Source organism: Propithecus coquereli, unplaced genomic scaffold, assembly GCF_000956105.1.
Source record: "Propithecus coquereli isolate 6110/MARCELLA unplaced genomic scaffold, Pcoq_1.0 Scaffold136, whole genome shotgun sequence".
NCBI lineage: Eukaryota > Metazoa > Chordata > Mammalia > Primates > Indriidae > Propithecus > Propithecus coquereli.
In genome coordinates this window covers 3,705,112-3,728,556 of record NW_012137858.1, presented here as the reverse complement: position 1 = coordinate 3,728,556, position 23,445 = coordinate 3,705,112, and the positions used below count along the sequence as shown (strand labels likewise).

The 23,445-nt window shown below is 42.8% G+C and overlaps 1 protein-coding gene across 1 annotated transcript in view; it reads left to right on the top strand.

The window, feature by feature from the left end:
• The first annotated feature begins 7,610 nt into the window (after positions 1–7,610).
• Positions 7,611–23,445, top strand: part of STON1 (stonin 1) — a 47,396-nt gene continuing 31,561 nt past the window's right edge. Inside the window, exon 1 of the mRNA XM_012638872.1 lies at positions 7,611–7,645. The gene's annotated coding sequence lies outside the window, so the exon portion shown is untranslated. The remainder of the gene's footprint in view (positions 7,646–23,445) is intronic.

Here is a 23,445-nt window from a genome sequence, read left to right as displayed (position 1 = left end):
TCACTTTCTCCTCATTCTCTTCCGTGCACCCAGTGTGCTCACCGTCTACTTTTATAAAAACTCAGACCTCTGGGTCAGGAAAAGTTTCACTTCTCCTGAGCAATGGGCCTATTTTCCTCTTAGATACAATGCACATCTTGGGATTGTTTCCCTCTCTGCTTTTGTGGCTAAGACCTGTATCCCCCTTGGCTGTGAGCTGCCACCAATATTGCCTTGCATGGCGTCTGGCCCCATAGACCCATAGTCCGTGCTGTGGACTGCTTGGCCATTCTGTAGAGGTCAGTCCTCCTAGGAGGTTTCCTAGGGCTCAGGGACAGGGCTGTAGAGGGTGCAGTTGAATCCCTGGCAAAATTGTGCCTTTTTGACTTAACTGCTAAGATCTTTGGCTCTCTTGGCAGAGTCACTTCCCAAGGTAACCGCTGTTTATTAACCAACTACACCTGAGTCAGGTGTAGGTAAGACTTGGCAGGTATTATTTCATTTAAACTTCCCAACAACTGTATCTCATACGTACTATTACAATCTCCATTTTACAGGTAGAAAACTAGGCGTAGAGGGGCTAAACAACTTGTCCATGGTCACACAGTACATGTTGAAGCCAGGACTCAGATCCAGGCTAGTCTGACTCGTAAGCCTGGATAGTCACTACTATATTGTGAGACTTTTAAATTGGGGCTTTCAACTCCTTAAGATACTATATATTTGGAAGATAAAATATTAAATTTCTCAGTAACTCCAGTATTTCATTCAACTTCCCCTTGGCACATCTTCATTAAATACCTGTTACCCCTTCTTTCAATCAGCTTTTAGTTATTAATAGCTGCTTGTGCTGATTTAAAGGCCCTGGCACATTTTGCCTTTGATGTGATTTTTTCCTCCTCTGATCCTTTATTTTTATTTATATATTCTATGTTACACAAACGTTTCTAACCACCAGACTCTGGATTTTATATATTTATGCCACGATGCTGTCCCTTCCTTCTATTCCTCTTTCTGTACAAACTTTGTTATTATTTTATTATAGGAATTTTCTGACATACCCAAAAGTAGACTAGTGCAAGCCCTATGTCTCCGTCACTCATTATGAACGTTTTGCCAATCTTGTTTTATCTTTTTCCACGCTTCTTTTTTCCTGGCATATTCTAAGGCAATGCCCAGATATTGAGTCGTCTCAATACTTGAGTTACATACTTTTGCAAAGATGGGGCGTCTGTCTCACCCCTGCCCCCACTCATTCAGCGAGTGTGGCCGAGGCCTGCTGCGTGCTCAGCGCAGAGCAGAGCAGTGGCCGTGCACACGGCAGATGTGCCGCTGCCCTCCAGGGCTTACGGCCTGTTAGTGAGGCAGAGAAGCGAGCCCACAAATCGTAGTCACAAATTGTCATTTGTTGTGCATCCTGCCCTGGGATTATCTCAGACTGGGCAGTAAGCAAGAGATAATACACAGAGGCAATTTTTTTAACTAAATATTCTATATTTGAATCAAAGCTATGAACTTAGCGTGAGTCAGGCTTTTCTAAAACACTTATTACTAAGAAAAAACAAAACAAGGCAAAATAAAAAACCAGTCTCCTGATCCTTCCCCTGTATCACACTCCCCAGAGAAAATCCATTTTCACTCACTGTCTTGGTATCTGTATTTCCAAGTGACACTCTGCTTTTGCTTTTCCCGTTAGGCATTATTAATTGACTTTGCAGTGGAAGATGAAGATTTGCCTGGTTTATCCGCTGCCCCCTACCCACCCCCACCGCCCACTGCCCACCACTCACACATATATACTTTCTCTTCAAACTAGTTACGTCAACATTTGGAGTAGTTCAATATTCAGTGTATGCTTCATTATGACTATTCAAATGCTAGTGATAAGCTGAGTCATATAAGGTACTATGACGCCTTTTCCTTTCCTATAAACCTCTTGTTTTCCCCAGAGTTAATAACTATCTTTTTTTTTAAACAAAAAGTTACTGTGTTTTCTATGGTATTTATCACTAATTTGTTCCTAGATTCTCTCCCAGGTATATAGCTCTCCTCTCAGTGTGGTCAAATTCAGTTTGGGTGTTCAACCAAGTTCATCTTCCTCAGGAAGTCTCTCCCAGAGCCCTCCGACCAGCTCCAGACTGTCCTGGTTGTTCTCTGAGCTGGCGGCACTGCTGTTGTCTTGGGATCTCCCTTCCTCAACATCCTGGGCATCAAGTGTCTCTCACCCTTAAACAACCCTCTCTCAACTCCATGAGCCCTTCCAGTGACTGCCCTAGCCCTCTAATTGCCTTTGCAGCCCACCTATCAAAAGAATTCTCTCTCTTGTCTAGGCCTCTTGTGGCATGGAGAGAAAAATGAGAGGAAATTCTCAGTCTGGGCACAGAGTAAGGATTGGAGTACACATCGGAGTGAAAGCCAAAAAAAAGGGCTTTAATAATGGTGCATTGCTTTCTGGAGAAGATGGAGTTTTCAGAACTTATTGAAATGACATTTCCTGCTTTTTTCCTGATTACATATCTCATGCCCATTGTTGAAAATTTGGAAAATGAAAAAGAGTATCAAGAGTACACATCTCTCTTTGTAGAGATTTGGCTGTTAACATTTTCGTTTATTCCTGCTCTTATTTCATGCATATATAAAATATGGAGGTTTTTTGGTTTTTGTTTATTTGTTTGTTTTTGAAACAATTTCTCTGTCGCCCTGGTTAGAGTACAGTGGCATCATCATAGCTCAGTGCAACCTCAAACTCCTGGGCTCAAGCGATCCTCCTGCCTCAGCCTCCCAAGTACCTGAGACTACAGGCACGTGCCACCACGCCTGGCTAATTTTTTCTATTTTTAGTAGAGATGGGGTCTTATTGTTGCTCAGGCTGGTCTTGAACTCCTGGCCTCAAGCGATCCTCCTGCCTCTGCCTCCCAAAGCGCTAGGATTGCAGGCATGAGCCATCTTGCCTGGCCTTAAAATACGTTTTTAATCACAACTGGGATTATAAGAAATTCCAAATGAGGAAAAAAAGATTCTTTAGTAGGAAGCGGGGGTAAGTTACCTGGCTGTACAGTGCCGGGGATGTCTGGGATGCCATTGACATCGTGTTGCACAGCAAACCCAGCAATCCTGGGTGGAACAAGAGCCTCCAGGCACTGCTTGAGAAACTGATAAATAGCTTGTATCCTGTTACATCATTTGTCAGCACCCTCCTGGCATTAAGTTGGTACATGCAATACTGCTCACTCTGCAAAGCTGATAAAATTGGTTTCCTCCATTGCTTTTGGTAAAAAACTCTATCAGTTCAATAGATACTTTTTAACAACATGACCACTTTTCAAGTTCATTACCCATTAAAGCAAAACAAAAACTCAGCTACACAATTTCTAAGCAAAGTATTGTAAAAAAAACATAATTAAAAGGAGGACCCAATTAGCTAAGAAAGCCACCAAAAAAGTTGGACCGAAAAGCTCCCTCCAAATGACTATGAATTAAAGTAAAAATCCTCAGAGAGAAAAAATGTGCAGTTTATAGTTTTGTTTTATTGAGCATTGACCTTGGAGGTTGCTCCCAGGTCTTAAAAGGCTTCAAACTCCTCTATAACTTTAACATATGACGATAGCAACATAGTTGGTTGATGATGGCTAAGAAAACATGTGGCAGAGCCATACTGACAAGGGAATAGTTTTACGATAGAAGAGGAAGCTTCTGTTCTCAGCTAAGAGCCATGTCCTCATACGCCGTGGTGGTAAGTGGAAAGTTTGTCAGTAAGTGGTTGCCTCTTTGTCTTAAACTTTAAAGCAGTTTAGTAATTAGCTCCAAATAAGGAAATTAACTGGCAATCAAAGTATTCAAGCAGGCAAACCCATTATAGCTCTTCCAAACCTTTGGGAAAAAAAGGTTAGAGAGCATTAGAATAACCTTTTTCATAAGGAGAGGATTAGAAGAATTGAGTGGTAGGTGGAAACATGCTGGAGGCTGTTGTCTTGTTTGCAGGTGTGGGGGCCTCAGAAGGTCTCTCTCCGTTTAGAACCCTTGTGTTTGTTTTACCGTGGGCTTTAATTATGCGAACTCAACTCCACTGCTCTGAACATTAGAGAGTAGCTGAATAGCTAGTGGTGACATCCTGTAGACCCAAGAATAGAAATAGCAATTCAGTTTAACAAAGTGTCATTCACATACATCTTGCTCAGATGCTGAAAAATATTCTCCCTTTCTTCAGCTTTCTTGTATTTCTTTAGGATACCTCTTCTGTTGTGTTCAACTGTCAACACATTTCATGTAGTTATTTTCACGCATACCATCTCCCTGAACCATGCCTTATACTTACTCCCCACAGTGCCTAGCAGAAAGTCTCGTACATGGTGTTCAATAAATGCTAGTTGGATACATTTTAGGGATCAGGCCAAGAGACTGGCCAACTGTAGCAATGGTCAGTATGGCTGAAGCCACACCTAAAAGTGTCCCATCTTCAGGACAAAAGACAGCCAATCTTGGGCTATTTTGAACTGATTAAGTGATCATGTCCCTAAATATCATTCATTTCAACTGGCATTCTCAGTAAAGAAGTGGGCTTTTTATTTATCTCTGGAAATTTCCATCCAAAGAGTATTTGGGTTTTCTTACAGAAAAAGTCATTTAGCAACAGTGTGTTCATCAAACATCAGGGCAGAATGCATCCTGGACCTTAAATGGTGATTTTTTATTTTTCCTGTTTCATTTTAACTATTGTTGAAGCCATGCACTGGGTAATATTTTTTGAATATGATTTTCCAAAAAGCCCTTACTTTATTTTGAATGAGTGTTGTAATATAATAGTAAATAGAGATTTACTAATCAAAGTTTTTAGAGAGGAATGTTCTTGTCAAGCATTTAGGACTCGGCCTGTCCCTCCCCTTGAATTTATATTAATGGATCCTGACAGCTTCAGCTGACATGAGTTTTGAGGAATTCCAAGTTAATCTACTTAGGTCACATCTAAACACTTTGGAGACATCTTATTAAACAGTGTGGAAGTTCTAAATGTTTCCATGAAAAGGCTGCCAGAAAAGGGAAATCTGTTAATAAAAAGGAGAATGACATAGTTGTAGGGTCTACTTATTGTAGAGCAACAAAAAGAACAGGAACTGGAGTAAAATGAGGTCACAGCTGTGATGAACGGCTGTGATGGCTTAGCTATTGAAGCCAGGCTAAGCTGTTTACCACCAGATTTTGATACAAAGGAACACTGCCAGAAAGGGTCCTTTGAAAATATGTGGTGGAGTTATGAGAAATAAATCTGCATTCATGAAAGTGGCAATCGTTGGGGGCAACACTGAGTCACACAGAAGGGCAGGGCTTGTCCTTTGCAAAAGACAAAATGGTTTTCAATCAACTATAGTTAGTCCTTAGAAAATTATGGGCCTATTTGTTTTGCAGAAATGTCAAAGTTTCCAAAAGAGATTTCTTTCTCCAGGTTGGCTAGCTACTAATATATACTGCTTATTTCAAAGATGACAGAATTTAAAAGGTGCACTCTGAACTCTATTTAAATCAATGATAATTACTGTTTGTCAAATGTGTTATTTCCTCTATGAGTCCTATCTCCAGTTAGCTGTGGCATTTTCTGAGATGGGCTGGCCTCTTTGGAAGGCCTACTGGCGAAGAGTGGGCTGGACACAGGACACAAGAGGTTCAATCTGGGGATTCAATTTGAGAACCCCAAAATGGCTGGGGTCAAAGCACAGGGACAACAAAGAGTTGCCACCTCTCTTTTTCTTCCCTTCCTCCACTTCCCACTTCCTTTGTCCTTCTTGCTCCCTTCTCTCAGCTTTTTACCAGAAGGCTACCTTAGGGGCCGGGTAAGGCCTGGTTCCACAGAAGAATCTTTGAAAAGTTACCAGTCAGTTGAGTTCTATTCCCTAGGCTCTCACTAGCCCCTCATCAACCCTAGGCCAACACTAGGAAGGTAGCTGGGAAATAGGGAGATGACGAGGACCTGGTGACTTTTTCTGTTTGTGTAGGATGTCTTAAGCATAAACACAATTAAAAATTTTTTCTGAGAACCAAAGTATCCTAAATAGGTCCCAGCTGTGTGACTTCAAGCACTCACCTCCCCTCTCTGAAGGTCAGTCTCCTTCCTGAAATCCCTCTGGGCGTGTTCTTAACACTGCTGGTGGTTGAACTGGTGGTTGAATAGGGTACTGAATATCTGTTCCATTCCAACAGGGAGCCCAAGGTAAAAAACTGACTACACCAGCAAGAGCATTTAAGCGAATCATACTGCTATGCAAATGAAAGAACGTGTTCAATCCGAATTCCCTCATTGCCTTTCCCCCATCAGGCATAGCACTTCAAGCTTCAAGAAGAGATGCTCACCAGGGCCTCCCAGCTCCTCTCCTTGGGTGCAATCCCTCTCTTCCCAGGCAGTCCATCTTGCAGACTGTTTAACCAATATTTCTCAATTGCCATTTTGAATCCACAAGGACTTACTGGGTGTCTACTATATGCCAGGCTCTGGGAACACAAAAGTGAATATGACACCACTGGGATCAAAATAGTCCTTGGTTTAAAAACTTTCATGGATTTCCTATTTTCTGCTTCATGCTTAGCTCCACCTTCCCATCCAAACATTTCCCACTTCCCCCAACGAGCTTTCCAATCTTGCCAGCCTCCAAAGCACCATTCCCCAGGCGTGGAATGCCCTCTTATCTCCCCTCTGAGCTTGTTCAAACCCAGCTCAAATCTCTCATCCAGGGTTTTGGTGTCCCTCCAGGGTAAAAAGGGTGGGGGTGGGGAGACACCTTCTCCTTTTATTCTGACTGGCTCCTGGTGAGGCCCCACTGAGGAGGCTGAGATGAAAGTGACTTGTCCACACTGGATTAGGGACTACAGGCGGCCCTATAACCTCTGCTAGGAGGACAAGTCAACTCCGCTTCTTCCTCTCTCTATAACCTCTGCTAGGAGGACAAGTCAACTCCGCTTCTTCCTCTCTTCGCACTCTGCAGGTGGCGCACAAGAAGCATCCCTAAATATGGGGTTTCACCTTTACCTTTCATCTTACCCTGCAAAGAGGGCTGGTCCCTTCTGAAGGGAAAAGAAGAGGTACTCAATAGAGGCATCAAAAATAATTCTTTAGTTCTAATCACAAGAGGAAAAACAAACTCACTAAATCAACTTGGAAAGCACCATCACGAAGTCCCTCCATCACCCCCACCCAGAGGTGAGGACAAGGTGCCAGGGACGCCAGGTGGCTTAAGACCTGCCAAGGGTCCAAGCCGTCTGCTCCAAGGGAGTAACTCATATACTCACCCCGGCCCCACCTTTTGCAGGAGGGAGCTTCTTCCTTCTCTTGGGGGGCTGAAGACTTGGGGACAGAAGATGCGCCAGAGGGAAGAGAATGGAGAATCGGACACCAGAAGAACTTCGGGGGACTCGTGGTGGGAAAGAAGGGAGGAGGAGAGAAGGGAGGCCCCGGGGTGGGGGGCGGCGCTGGAACGGGAGGAGTCACTGCGTGGCCGCCCCCTCCCTGCCCCTCCCCTCCGGTTGGGACCCGGCCCTCCTCCTCCTCGCCCTTCTCCTCCCCCTTCTCCCCCTTCTCCCCCTTCTCCTCCCTCTCCTCCCACTTCGCCTCCTCCCCCTCCTCCTCCTCCTCCCGGTGTGGATGGCGGCAGCCAGATTCGGAGCCCCAGCCGCGCTGCCCGTGAGTGACCAGCCCCAGGGGACAGAGACGGGGAGGCATGGGGAACCCCCTCTCCAGGGCGGGGCCTCCCCCAGTTCTCCGGGAAAGCTTCCCGGCCAGGAGCGCGGGCGGCCCGGGACTCGGGCATCACCTGGGCCCGCCGGACGCCCCCATCTCCCCCACACCCGCGCTTGCTGCCCCCAGAGGTGCTCCGGGCCCGCAGGGGGTGGGCCCCGCCCGGGCTCCCTCTCCTCACCTCTGCTCTGAGGCTGCTGCTGTGACCTGGGTCCGACTCTAAAGAGAAAGAAAACTCAGCAAAGAATCCAGACTCGGTTCCACGAGCGGGCCCCGGGAGCTCGCACAAACCCGCGCGCGGTGCCCCGACCTTTCGGACCTGGGTCACCAGCCTCGGTCCCTCATCCTCCCTCGGGGGCTCTGGATCACCCCCACCCCGGACTTTCTTTCTTTCTGGATCCTGCTATTCGCGCTGCTACCTCCTCTCCCTCCCTCCTCCCTGAGAGACGCGTGTCCCCCCGGGTCCCCTCAGGCAGCCGAGGTCTGCAGCCCCGTGTCCCCTCCTGCCCTGGAAGGCGAGAAGTCAGGCCGAGGGGCCACAGCCGCAGGGGCCGCCACACTTGCCCAGATATTTCCTGCAGGAATGACATTCACTGGAATTTAGTGTTGGGTCCCTTGTCCCCACAAACTGAACCTTGTGGATGCGAGGGAAAATTAAAATATATTCCTCTTCAGGATTTTACTATTTCTATTGGTTTGGCATTTTTTTATTTTAAGCTCTGTAACTGTGCTTTCTTCCAATAATAACGATACGTGATGCAGTTATCCTTTCTAATTCTGAAAGACAGAAACGGGAAAAAAAGATGATTTTTATAAAAGGAGAGGGAGAAAAAGAATGCTTGCTAAAAATACTGTGCAGAACCTGATCTTTGGCGAGGAAAGACTTCAATCCACACTCGACTGTTTTAGTGGGAGACAGAAGTTCGGTGTAGCTTGCTGTCAGACTACCCCAAACAGACTATTACAGCCTCCTCCAGGCTAGAAGTTTTAATTTGCCTGACATGACCCCCAGCGTTTGTTGGCATTCCCAGCCTGGCATCCCCTCTGCATTTCTCCTCCCTCCTGCTAGCTCTCCGTCTTCCTCCCAACTCCCCCACTCCCACTTTCTCTCTCATAACAGGGAGTTGTGAAAACAGAGGCTAAAATGAGCTGGACCACAAAGAGAAAACAGCTCCATTTATTTTCATCCCGAGGCTATTGCTTCAGCTACACTCTTGATTGGGTGGAAGAAATGTTTGGTTCATTTGTGTGGTTTTTATGTCAGGTCTTATTATGGTTGAATCAGTGTTTCCATGACGGGCTTGGTTCTCTGGGTGCTGGAGGGAGTTTATTAATTCTCAGATGGGTCTGGACAGATCAAGTCTGGAGTCTGGAGATTTTTTTTAGGGATTATCTGGGTTGATATTGCAAACCTCTGCCCACTCACTCAAAACCAGAGCAGGGGGAGCAGCCTGAGCCCGGGTTTACTTCCACATGACCTGGGAAGGAAAAGCTTTACCAAGGAGTAAGCTGTGTGAGCAGGGTTTCAGGGGGGTGTGGAACTTTTACTGTTTTTAAGGAGAACACACTTCTCAAGAACTTTAGCCACTCCCGTTTCCATACAAACAATAAATGTGGTTGTAACAAGTGTAGTAGATCAAATTCTGAACAGTCCATCAAAACAGGTCAAGCTATTTGGAAATAAAGATTTTTTTAAAATGAATTTCATTGGAAATAAAAGTTTATTTTTAAAAGGATGTAATTCACTTCTCTCTGTGGCTTCAGTTTAACAGTTCCCCATTAGTATGAATCAGTAAGGTTTTACTGTAATCTTAAAACATCATTGATAAGGAAGTGTTGTGACTTCCATCCAAAAAGAAAGCCCTTAAGTTTTGAACTTGTTTGGCCCTGTTACTTAGAAAAACAATGTACTGTGCTCAGATAAAAATCTTTAGTCTCTTCCTCTTCCTGAGCAATTTTAATAGTGTATTTAATATGCTGGAAGTCAACCTTATATTGTTTGGAGAAAAACTGCCTTTCTGCCTTGTTTAGCTTTTGCAGCACCTCATGGAATCTTTATAAACTGTTAATCTTGCCACCTGTCCCAAGGGTTTGCTCAGCAGCCCCAAGGTAGGCTGGTGGGGATGTAAGGAAGGCCACAAGGAGTCCTTGATCTAAGAAGGTGGTCTGGATGGAGATGGAGCCTGCATCCCCCAAACAGCCAATAGAAAGCAGCCAGTTATCATCTGGACAGGTCAAATGAGTTAGAAATATATGAAATGTGGGACTGGTGGAAAGGGAGGAGGGTTGGGGTGGTTAAGAAGTAAAATAACCCAAAGGAGGATACCATGTGGCCTTTAAAAATCATATGGTCCAAGAATGCTGAATTACATAGGACAGTCTTGGGGTATGGAGTTAAATTTAAAAAGCAAGTTATAAAATAGAAAACACTGTAATTTCACTCTTTGAAAATACATCCAGAAAACATTGGAATTATATGCATCGAAATGGATGGTGGGATTATAGGTGTTTTTTATTTTCTTTGTGCTTGCCTGTATTTCTCAACTTTTTACAGTAATAATAGCTAACATTTATTGAGAACTAAGTATTTACATATGGTATTTTATTTTAAAACACTTCGAAGTAAGTACTACTTATTTTTATGATGGAGATTCAGAAACTAGAATCAGAGGGGTAACTTGCCCAAAGCCACACAGCCACTAAGTACTAGAATCAAGTCTTGATTTCAGGTCAGTGGCTAAAATCTATGCATCTCAATCGCTGCTGTCTACCATCGCCCTGCACATGTATTATTATTTTAATTATAAGGAAAAAGTAGAAAAGGAAAGAGAAAATATTTCATGCTTTAATAAGAACTAATATTTTGATTAATTGGAAAATGCCTCTGCCTCCCTTCTCTCTCATCTCCCACTGTCACTTCTCTGTAGAAGTCCTTGAGAATTGCTCCAGACTTAGTGAGAGGTAGCTCACCCTTCCCTTGGGAGCCAGCCCTATCCACAAGAACAATCCAGAATTCCATGGATGCTTCCCCAGCCAGCCTGGAGTTCCAGGAAACCCAGGGGATTCTGGAGCAGTCCCAGTACAAGGCAAGGTTTTGAAAGTAAATCAGGCCAATTATGTCTTCATAGCTCTGCCAGTTATGGGCTGTCGTTGTTCTTTGCAGCATCAGGTGAGTGCGATGGGTGGAAAGACCTGGGGAAAGCACCCAAGCCCCCATTTGCCTGCGTGTCACACGGAATGTCAGGGTAGGCTGAGGATGTACCATGGAACAAGAAAGAGAAAAAGAAAAGCTCATTGTTTCTGGATGTTTTTTACTGTGAAAACACAATAATAAACTATTTTTTTTACAGTTTGGCTATGTGGGTGATCTCATGTATTGGCAAGTTTGACTGATTTAGTGGAAATGGAAATATTCAGTGTGAGTGGTTCTGGGGTAGCTCTGGGAACAAATGCCCACATGTGCCGGTAACACCATGTGCCTTCACAAGCAACCAGGTCCCAGAGGAGGTCACCCCACCCATCCTCTTTGTGGAATATACCTAAAGATCCCCGGAAGAATCAGCTTTCTTAAAGCACCTGATAACCAAATAACAAGGCTTTGTCTCTTCTATTCCTTAAGGAAGAAATTTCTGGAAGGATGATGATTCTAAGTGATAATCTTCTCTTTGTTGAAAAAAGTTGTAAGATAAGGGTCAAGGATCTCTTTCCCAAATTAGCACACTCAGACCAGTGTCCCAGATCTTGTATCCATTAGCCTTTATGAGAAATTTCTTTCTGGTCTCAGTGGCAGGAATAGTCCTTGTGAGCAACTTGTCTGTTACGTCTTACGGATGCTGTGAACCCTTTAAGTGATGTTTTTCATTTCTCATTTGGCCAAAGATAGCTCAGAGACAATTTAGTGGCCCACTTCTAGCAAATGTATAAGATTTTATGGTCTCTCTTTTGCACAACTAATAACATACACCTTACATTTCCTATTTATACTTTTCCTTGGCTCCCAATTTCCTTGCCTATTTTATATCGTCTTATTTATTCAGTGCATTTTGGGGGCTGCTACTTCTAATACCACTTATTCTAGGTTCATTTTTCTCTTTCTTTTCTTTTCTTTTTTTTCTTTTTAGACAGAGTTGCTCTGTCGCCCTAGGTAGAGTGCAGTGGTGGCATCGTAGCTCACTACAACCTCAAACTCTTGGGTTCAAGTGATCCTCCTACCTCAGTCCCAGCTGGGACTACAGGTGTGCACCACGTTGCCTGGGTAATTTTTCTATTTTTAGTAGAGGGGGGGTCCTCGCTCTTGCTCAGGCTGGTCTCTAACTCCTGACCTCAAGTGATCCTCCTGTCTCAGTCTCCCAGAGTGCTAGCTAGGATTATACTCCGTTCCTGGCCCTGTGTTCATTTTTCTTCATGTCAATGTAAATTTAGAAGCTCTTTCATAAAGGGTCTTGAGTAAATTATAAAGTATTTGTATTTCTGAAAATGTCTTTCTTTTGCTCTTACACATGAGAATTGGGCTGATTGTAGAATTCAGGACTCAAAATTATTTTCTCTTGGTACTCAAAAGATATTGCACCATTGTCTTCTTGCATATATTGCCACTACTAAGAGGTCTGATGACAACGAATTGTCACTTCATTATAAAATAATCTGTCTTCTCTCTGGTAGCTTTCAGGATTTTCTCTAAAATGTTGTACAGGTATATCTAGGTGAGGATGTGGAAAATTTTATCCTACCTAGCAGTCAATGAGCATTTGTGATCACCTAGCTGTGTAACCTTGGACAAGTTACCCAACTTCTCTCAGTCTCCTCATCTATGAAGTACAAGTAATAACAGTATCCACTGCAAGGATATTATGAAGAGATAATACATGAAAAATGTTAGAATGGTGCCTACTATATAAAGAAGTACACAATAATTGCTATTATGATTACTTTTATATTATCTGAGAAGTTCTTGGCCTTCTTGAATATTACTAGTTGATATAAATATTAGTTTTTCTAGTTGCACACACATGCAAAATCTTGTTGAGATTCTTTTCAAAAATGCATTCAGTTAATACTGACCTCTTTACAATGTTGGATCTTCCCATCTTCTCCTTTTATTCAGGTGAATGATGACTGGTGATTTCCCTGTACATGTCTTATACAACTGTTGCTGTATTTACTTTCTATAGATTTTGTTCATATTTTATTAATAAATAACCTTTGATTATATTTTCTAATTTATTTGCTGGTCCATAGAAACATTCTTGATTTTTTAATTTTGTTCTTTTACTCAGCATCCCAGCTGGCTTCTTTTATTAGTTCCAATAGTGTGTATGTAGATGTTCTTGGATTTTCTATGTAGACAATCACAAAACAACAATAATTTGCCTTTTCTCTTCCATTCTTTCCTTATGATTCCTGTATCTTTTTTCTTGTGTTATTGCATCGGGTAGGCTCTCCAGGACAATGTTCAATGGCAACCATGATGGAGGGCACCCTTGTCTTCTTACTTTATTTTTTCCTTTTGATAATGTTGGTACCAAGTCTTCTTACTGTCGTTAATAAGTACTCTTGAAGTTTGTCCATTAAGCATGAAGTTTCCTTAAGGTTTCAGTAGATATTCTTTATTAAATTAAGGACTTTCTAGGAGGCCAGATATGGTGGCTCAGGCTTGTAATCCTAGCACTCAGGGAGGCTGAGGGGGGAGGATCGCTTTGGTTGGGATTTCGAGACCAGCCTCAGCAAGAGTGAGACCCTGTCTCTACTAAAAATAGTAAAAATTAGCCGGGTATGGTGGCTTTAAATGTGTATCTTAGAAACATCATTTATATATAAATTGATTTTTTTGTAACCTGAAAATTTGTTGTTTCAGCTTTTACATTCTTTGTAATTATATATCTATAAAAATATATATATATGACCTATTTCTGCCATGCTCATTTTTATTTCCTTTTTACCATTTTTTTGTTTTTCCCTCTTTTCCCTCTTTTCCTATTTTCCTTTGAATTGAACAGATTTTGTATATTCTTACTTTTTTCTGTCAACTGTTTTAAAAGACATAAATTCTGTTTGTATTCTTTAATAATTATCTTCAAATTTTTAGCATGTACATTTCATTTAGCTAAGCTAATCAGTTTTTCTCTATTTTCCTCTAAACAATGCAATGGCCTTAGATGGCTTTAAATCTAATCTTCCCTTCCTCCCATCTCCCTGGTTATTGTGGTCTAGTGGTTTAGTTCAACATGTATACAGTTCTCCAACCTCCTCCCCACTACCTAGTCATTACTGTTGGTATTTCTACTTTTCTTTATTTTTTTTCAGTTAAAATTTATTTAGCTTTTCCAATTTCTTGTCTCAACATTGCTTCTTGTCTCTGTGTTCATTTTCTTTATACTGATCATTTTTCCAGTAAAGATCTGGAGTTATAATACTCTCAGTCTTGTGGGTATGTTTTGTTTCATTTTGAAAATGTCTGTATTTCGTGTTACTCTTGGAAGATAAGTTAGCAAGTTAAAGACTTCTAAGTAGATATTTTCCCTCAGCATTTTATCAGATAGTTTTCCACTGTTATTTGGCCTCCATTGTTCCTTAGGAGAAATCTCTTTTTGGTCTGTCATTCTTTTTTAGGTAATTTATTTTTTTCTCTTGGAGATTTTCTAGATATTTTCTTTCATATTCTGCCTTTGTCATTATATAACTGTGTCCATGTATAGTCTGTTTTTATATATCCTACTTGGATCTCAGTGTACTCATGTAATCTGAAGATTCATGTCTCTTTTTATATCTAAAGGTTTCTCAGTTGTTTTCTCTACAAATTTATTTTAAAATAATTGTTCAGCATTGACTATGTGTCAGGAATACTTCTGGGTGCTAGAGATATAGGAATGAACGTAAGAGACAAAAGCCCCTGTCTTCATAGTCAGTCCCGCACACTCTATATAGTCTCTCCATTTGGAACACTCATTGGGCAAATGTTGAACTTTCTCGTTTTATCTTCTATATCTTCCATGTCTTAAGAGAGTTCTCTTCATATTTCTTTATCTTAACTGTATTATGGGTGATTTTTTTCAGTTTTATCTTCCAATTTATTAATTTTTCTTCACCTGTATTTAATCTACTGTTCAACTCATTCATTGGTTTATTTTTTAAATTTAATGTCTTTTTTATTTCTAGAATTTCTATTTGGTACTTCATATCTGCCTTTTTTTATATGATCCCTTTATCTTATGATTTCTAATCCTTTTTGTATCTCTTTCAATATTTTCAACATACTTTTCAATTATTTGTTATCTCCACTTTTGACTTTTTTAAATGATGATTTGTTTCCTCTTTGATTTTACATATCCATCAGGAGTTGTTTTCCATAGAAAACCTATAGACCTCAGATTGTTAGCACATCCTCATGAAACTGTTTTACGTTTACTTCTACTGGTACTCTTGTGGGTTTTACCCACTACAAACTGGCCTTTTTGTTAATTTCTTAGCTAATTTCCTTGCCTACGTGGACGTAGGCATTTAAACCTTGTTCTTGCATGTAGTGCAAGCCTGGATTTCAAATTTTTAGAGGTCACTCATTTTCTACTCTTTGCCCAAGTAGATAACAAGCTTTCTTGCTGTTGTTGTAGGTTGGTAAATGATGTTCCTGTAGACCTGTGTCATTTATGAAGCAGCTCTTTATGACCTCCAGCTTTATGCAGGTGCTTCACTAACAGCTCCTGGTGTAGGTGGTCATCACCTGGACGCCCCTCACTGCCTGCATTATCATTGATGTGCCAGCCCCCCACTATTTAGGCCTCTAACTGTTCTGGATTTCTCCATCAGGCCCTTGGCTTCAGCTCCCACTCACTGACCTAACTTTGACTTCCCTCTTCATTTCTCGTACCTGGAGCCTTTTCTATTTTATCTAGGTTTTAGATGATATTTTTTGTTGTTATATTTTTGTTCAGTGTTTTGAAGTGCTTAGATTGGGAGGGGTAATTCCAACCCAATTCATCATGTTGACTGAGGTCTTTACTAATTTTAAAGTCTATTTTATTTTGTTATATGTAAAATAGAATACAATTAAGTAAATACATACACATTGGTCCTTGGTTGAGCTCATGGTGCAACAGTAGTGCGTCTGACTCCATGTATATACATTGGCTCCTGAATGTGAAATCTGCTGCTACTGAGACAATGCAGCAGAGAAGAGGCCTGAGTACTACTGTCAACACCACCATCACACGGGGACCCTGCACCCTTGGTGTGGTGTCACATTCTTATCTGGCCACATGTTCTCAGTCCATAAGAGATCTGAATTCCTCCAATATACTGCTCTATTTCCCAAGTGCTGTCCTGTAGAGTCTCTATAGTAGATTAAAACCTTTTCATGCCCAACTAGCATCCTAACTCACATCTATGTTGAAAAGAAAAAACTCTTGTGAAAAGATTTCTTTTCTCCTTGGTATATGAAGTAATATTCTCTCTGCTGGGCATGCATATTTACTTGTGTCCCTAGCAGTGCACAGAGGTTTACATTAAGCAATTGATTATTTATTTGTAGTTGACACCATTTCTGGGAATGTTGATCAGTATCAGTGGAGCCTATTTAAAATGTTAGAAGAAGTTTATACAGAGATACTTCCCCATACCCTCTCAAAAAACCCCGTTCTTTTAAGGAAACCAAATCGGCAATAGTCCTTGGCCTTCTCTGGCCCTCATATCAGCCTTAAGTGACAGTGGAAAAGAAATGGACTTTGGAGTCAGGCAGATCTGGGTTTGAATCCAAGCTTTGCCACTAACTAGATGTGTGGTCTTGGGCAAATTACTTAACTTCTCTGAGGCTAAGTTCTATTCTCTATAAATCAGTTAAAACAAAAGTTGTTCTGAAGATTGAGATAACTGGAAATAATGTGAGCCAAGTGCTTGGCATTTGTTAATGCTCACAAATGTTTGTTTTCTCCCATCATCTCCCCTCCCCTTCTCTGATTCTTTCAAACCAGGACTGTGACTCAGAAGGTCTAATCAGAGAGATTTCTGGGGAGAGGCCATGGTTACACCTCCTAATATCTTATGTTTTCTTGGTAATCAATTTATATTTCTCTTGGGTGAATTTCCTTAAAGCTTTTGGACTACCATCTTTATTTTGCTTCTATACCACCTCTTAATAGCCTATTTCTTTACCATCCCTTAATAGCCACCCCCATCCTGTTGCTTGACCTTTCTCTAGAATAACTATGATGTTATTTGAGAACCATGTGCCTCTTAACCAGAAATATCTCTTTGCTTAATTTCTTGGTGCTCTGTCCTTAAAGGAGATGAAAACCCTTCATCTCATTATTAAAGGTAACATTTTAAACACAAAGACCCCAGAGGGAGTATGTAAGGTGTAAATATTAGATAGAGCCACCTCTGTGACTAGGTTTTCCCAGGAAGGATCATGAAGGCCCTGAATGTTTGAGGAATAGGTGAGGGCAGGGAACCAACAAACAAGAGGTGGCCAGAGGAGATAGAAGAACTGAAGGTATTCCTTGAGAATTATGCAAGACCTCAAATCTACCTGTTTTATAACAATCACTTATCTGGGCCCTGTGGAGTCTGTATTTGGCCCAGAGCACGTTGCTTTTTGCAAGTGTCTTATCAGAATTAATAATAATGATGATAGCTATGATTGTTCTTAAGTAGAGAAAAAGAGCATCATGAAAACAAAACGTAATTGGAATTATGGATGTGCCTCTGTATAAATATCTGTGGCTCAGAGCACAAAAATAGTTTTTCCATTGCAGAGCTAAGCCAAGAGTTTCATAGAAGCAGCATTGAGAATCTAATTTAAAACAGTCATGGCTCAGAAATTCAGAGACGGGGCTGAACATTGGCCTCTGTTCATCCCTTTGAATGTTTTTTTCCTAGCTCACGGTAGCTCATGTTCAGGGCCAATTTGGAGGGCGGGGAAGATGATAATTGATACAACAAACCTTGTTTTTGTTGGCCTAAGTTTAGCGTTAATGCAACGTGGAGAAATGTTTTCATCCCAAACCTTTATAATCAAGGACCTTTCCTAGTGCAGCTCCAAACCTGTTACTTGTTTGTGGCTTCCAGGGCCTTGTAAATTTTGTGAAAATCCTGGTGCCTTTGTTGGTCTTGGCTTTAGCAGAAGGTTCCTAGTTGGGGTCATTCTAAGTAGTAATAATACTGGTGGTCAGGTGCTCCTGATTTTCAGAAAAATTACCTTGTTAAGAAACGTGATCTGTCTTTCCTGGGAACAGGCTGATAATGTCAGAATCCTGCAATTCCAAAAAGGCTCAAATTTTCCTGTATCAACATTTTCCTCCAATAAGGCAGGAAACTGTTATTTTAGGCTTCCGACGTCATCTTCTTTATCAATTATCTGACTATACAGTCCAAGTGAAAATGGCTCTAGACCACACGTGACAGGGCTTAGCCCACTTTAATCAGCCCCCTGCTTGTTGGGATCTGCCTCCTCCTCACCCACGCATTCCCCTCTCCCGCCAGATGTTCCGATTTAACTGCTCACACATGTAAGTGCGCACACATGTGCGTCCACGTGCCCATGCACGCCCAGCCAAGCACGTGTCCGACCCTGCTGCAAACTCCTACCGCTGTGGCCTGCTTGTCGTCTGTCTTACCAGAGGGGGCGCCGTTCCCTGACTGGATGAGACATGTACGTGAGAACAACTCCTTCCCCCTCTTGTATTTCAGACTTTAAATTTTTTCACTGAATCCTCATTGTCTTTTGGATAAAATCAAACTCCTTAGCATGATGCAGAATGGCTTCCATGACCTTACTCACCTGGTGGCCTCTCCCCACATCACCTGCATCAACTGCTGGCTCCAGCCATGTCAGGCTCTCTCCTGCCTCCCTGTCTTTGCACACGCTCACCTCTGGGCATGCTGTTCTGGCTGATCAATTCCTATCAACCTTCAAGATTCAGCTCAGAAGCTGTTTCAATCCACTGGGACCAGCAGCTCCATCTCCCCGACTCCCCCGTCCCCCAATTACTATTACCACCATGGCTTCTGCCAATCTCCGCTAGGCACCTGGCTTTGGGTCCCCAGTAATTGGCTTTATCACATTAACACACACTTGAGAATTGTCTCTACTAGAGAGAGAATGCTCTGAATACTGGACTGTGACTGTTTTTGACTTGCAGCGGTATGTGGCATGGTTTTAAGAGTGCTCAGTTATTCTTATCGAATGAATGTGTGCATGCATCCAAGAATTAATTCACTCACACACGTTGCGCTAGCACACACACCAAGGCGTAGATCCCAATGGGAAGATTACCTCAAATTTTACTGAGAATATTTACAAAGCACATAGTAGGTGCTTAGTGAATTTCTGTTAAGTCAAAGAAAGAATGAATGTACATATATACAAACTATGGAAAATTAACCCCAAAATAGAACAGAGGCATAATGTAGTCTTGCTTTCTTTTAGATTAGATTTCGCATTCATCTACTTAGCTGTGTTACCCTGAGTGACTCATTTTATCTCTTTGGACTTCTATTTCCTCAAATGAAATGTTAGAAAAGATATTTAATACCCCTTGAACATTCTAGATGCAAGCATTATTAGGCCTAAAGTTAAATAACCAGCTGCTTTCCATTAAGTGGCATGAATTTGGGGCTCTCTCATTTTTTTGGCCTCGTCATGGAGCATGTTCATGTCAAGCCCTCAGCACTGGGCAGAGCAGCAAAGCTGAGACCAAGAGATGGATCAGAGTTTGCCCAAAGTGGAGTGGGAGGCCAAGACCTAGTTGTAAAGCACACGGAGCTAGGGGGCAAGGCCAGGGTGAGACTCCTTGAGTGAGACAGGGGCAGCAGCCGGTGTCCCATGGCAGTCTGAGGTCAAAGCTGGCTGGAGATCACCAGGAAACAAGGATGGAAGGAGGCTGGGCAGTGTGCTTTCAGGGATATGCTGAAAATGCGCCCTGGTCTCAGGAAAGTCTTCAGAAAGACCCAGGGCAAGTCGTCAATACCAGCTGTCTTTCTCAAGTTATTTGAAGGATGCGTATGTGAAAAATTGTTTAGACTTAATCTGTGTCCCCCAGAGCATAGATGGAAGCCAGGAGAAGTTAATTTGGGGTTAACTGGAGGGAGAAGAGTTTAATCTTGTCCAAATGATAATGAGATGAACTCACAAAGTAATGAGGTCTCCATCACTGGATGAGTTTATGCAGCAGCTGGGTAATTTCTCATCGGGGATGTTGTGTTAGAGATGCCTGAATTGTGAATTGGACTAGATGGTGTTTAAAGTGTTTTCTGATTCTAAGAGAGCCTTTGCTTCTCTTGCCCTCACCAAATCTTGTCTAGGTAAACACTTTCAGATCTCGTAGCCTTTCCTTTTGTGATGTGACCTCAGCACACCCTGCTGTTCTGGTGACCAGCCTTTGGGAACTCTTCAGTCTTTGAATGCCCCCCTTAAAGTGAAGCTCCCTGAATGGGACCTCACGTGTCAAGATGTGGCCTGGCCAGGCCCTCTCTAGGACATTGCACAGTTTTTACAGGTAGTCGACCTGTTACTTCATTTTCTATTTTCTTGTTCTGAGCTGAGCTGTAAAAACAAACAGCACTGAGCCTCGACTGCTTCTGGTATGTGCTCCTGCCACCTCAGGTGATGGAAGACTTCATTTCCTTCCATTCTACTTTTGTCCGCCGGAGACTCTGGGGTAAATGGTTTAACCTAGACACTGACCCTCAGGCTTGGGAGACACTGCACTGGGAACTTCCATCGCTTTTCCATTCTTGCTTTCTTAAGAGCCTCACGCTTCACGCCAAATGCTTGCTTTCTGTCTTTTTCATTTATTTTCCCCTTTCATTTTTCTTTTTCATCTCTTCTTTCTCAACTCTTCATGCCCACTGAGTACTATAACATTTCTACTTGTGCAGTGTTTTTTTTTTGTTTTTTTCCCCAAACTCTTTGCCCGGTTGGTATCCTGGTGAATAGGAATGTGGGTGGCTTGTAAGCTCCATTGTGCATATGAAGAAAAATGCCCAGAGAGGTTAAGTGATGCGCTTAATTTACTGGCAGAGCCAAAAAGGCCAGAACCCAGCTTTGCTGACTTCCCTCCCAGCCTGTCCTGGAGATCATTCTGTGTTTGCTAATAGCACTGGAGTCCCAAAGAGCATCAAGCTGTTGGCTCTCTGTGTGGTCACTGTACCAAAAGAATTTACCAAGGAAACCATCCTAGGCCACTAGGGACTCATAGTCTGAGACCACACTGAAGTAAACCAACAAGTGTAACAAGAGCAATAGGACTTACCAAGTGCTTCATATTTTTCAAAGAAATTGTCAAGTCTGTCACCTTATATGAGGCTCCCCAAAGCCCCTTGAGATAGAAGAGCCCATAGGAGCCTCATTTTGCAGGTGAAGGTCAAGGATGGAGTCCAGGTCCAAGGTGGGTGGATTCTGGTTCCAGGTCCACAAACCCTCTGTGCAGCTATGCTTCAAGAAAACCAGTGAAAGGGAATGAGTGTTTCCATCTGGGGTCCAAGGTGGTGGAGATCCTGGGGAACACCTAGGGTTCTGGGTTTGGTAGTTGGCTCTAGAAGTAGCCTAGTGCCATGTTTGGAGGTGGGAGGTAGGCCAGGGGGTGGGACAGATTCCAGTTCTTGAGATGAAGCCAGCTCCAGCTTATGTCCAGGTGGGAAGAATGAGGGCAGGCTTGGGGAGTCGGTTGTTCAGATACGGGTGAGCTGGGCAGCGTCCCCCTGGGGAGTAAGGTGGCCTTCTAGGATCTGCTATATACTCTAGCTGGGGATTCTGAAGTGTGGAGAGAGGCCTGCTCTCACTAGATGGGGGTCTTGTTATAATCTTAGGTTATTCAGTCATTCATTCAGCAGGTATTAGCAAGTACCCACTGAACATAAATAAATCTCTAATATATTTATAATTTTTCTTATGAGATTATACATATTAATATATCTCACATATTCTTATCAATGCACATAAACAAACCATGGGAATACATACTATTATCCTCCATTTTATGGATTGGGAAACTGAGGTTCAATGTCCCACAGTTAGTTAGAAGCTGAGCCCAGTCCAAAATCCAGGTTTTCTGGGTTCTTTCACTGGTGCTTAGAGCTGCTTTCCACACGTCAAGTGGTTCCTAAATTTCAAGGTATATGCCTGGAAGAGAAATAGGGAAAAACACCTTCAGAGTTATTGCTCAAGGTTTTACTTTATCTTTATGGGCTGGAAAACCTAAATGCACAGTTGAAATTCAACTTTTTGTTAAACCTCCCAGTGGGCCTTTGTATGGTCGGCATTCACTCTTTCAGTCAACCAAGAACAAGTCTCCTAAAACTTGGAATTAACCTCCGTGCTCTGGTACGTCCTGACCTGCATCAGGCACCCTAGTTATGTGGCCAAGTGAAACATTACAGCAAGGAGAATAGGTCGGGCTACAGATAGAAGTTTCCTGGGTAAAGTGGTTATGGATGAGAGGCCTGAGGACGTAGTGCAACCACTCTGGGTCCTCCTGCAATGAAGGAATGTCACTGTCCCAAAGTTCCCTGGGCTAGGGTTTGCAGTTGAGCTCACAGTTCAAGTCCCCTTCCCTACCCTCCATGGCCTGTGCCCTGACCAAGGGCCAAGCCCCTCTAAGCCCTGCCCCTCCCTGCCTCTGCCCTTGCAATGAGCACATGAGGCTTGACTGCCCCTGGGCCCTGGGAATTGGGCCCAAAAGCTGAGCTAGGCTGATCCCTGGGAGGGCTCATTCTGATGCTCAGCACGAGGCTCTGTATGCTGTCCTAACCTCCAGCTGCTGAACCCTCTGCCTGCCTGGGTCTGGGCGGGTGCGTTAATGGAGATCCGGAGCTGTCTGGTGGCGATTTTTTCCCTATCAGAATGTTCCTCTGTTGCTGCCTCTTCCTTTTCTTTCTAGCCAGAAACAGCTGCTATTCTGCACTTTCCTTGGCACAGTTCTTGCCCTGCAGGGAACATGTGAAAAACTCTGGGATGAGTCAGAACCGAGCTGAAGTATAAGGTACCTCTACCAAATATTCACTGGGCTCCAGGCCCTCAGCCTGTGCCAGGGCTGGGGACCCAGGCATGAATAAGATCCTGTCGCTGTCCTAGGCTTGCTCCCATCCTGGAATGGAGACCCAAGGAGACACCCAATCTACTGTGACAAATGCTATCGTGAGCTCCAACCTGGATTCCTGGCTAGTTGCCAATGTCACCTACTCTGTGGTGTAGTGCCTGGTGCTCTGTGTTTCTACCAGACTGTCCAGGTCCTGACATCTGCCATGGGGACCTGGCTCTGCTGTCCATGGCTGCACTGCCCACTGCTCCAATGATCTATTGCTACAGAGCAACCACTTCAAAACATAGAAGTTTTCATCCGTGGATGAATGAATAAACAAAATGTGGTATATCCATCCAGTGGAATATTATTGAGCCTTAAAAAGGAATGAAATTTTGATAGGTGTTTCAACATGGAAGAGCCTTGAGACAGCGTTGAGATAAGCTAGACACGAAAGGACAAATACTGTATGATTCCATTTCCAGGAGGTTCTTAGAGCAGTAAAATTTATAGAGACAGAAAGTAGAATGGTGGTTGCATGGGCTGGGGAGAGGGGGACTGGGGAATTATGTTTTGTGGGTACAGAGTTTCAGTTTGGGAAGATGAAAAAGTTCTAGGAATGGATACTGGTGATGGTTACACAACAATGTGAATGTACTTAATGCCACTGAAATGTGCACTGAAATGGTTAAAAGGGTAAATTTATAGTTTACCACAAAAAACATGTAGAGACTT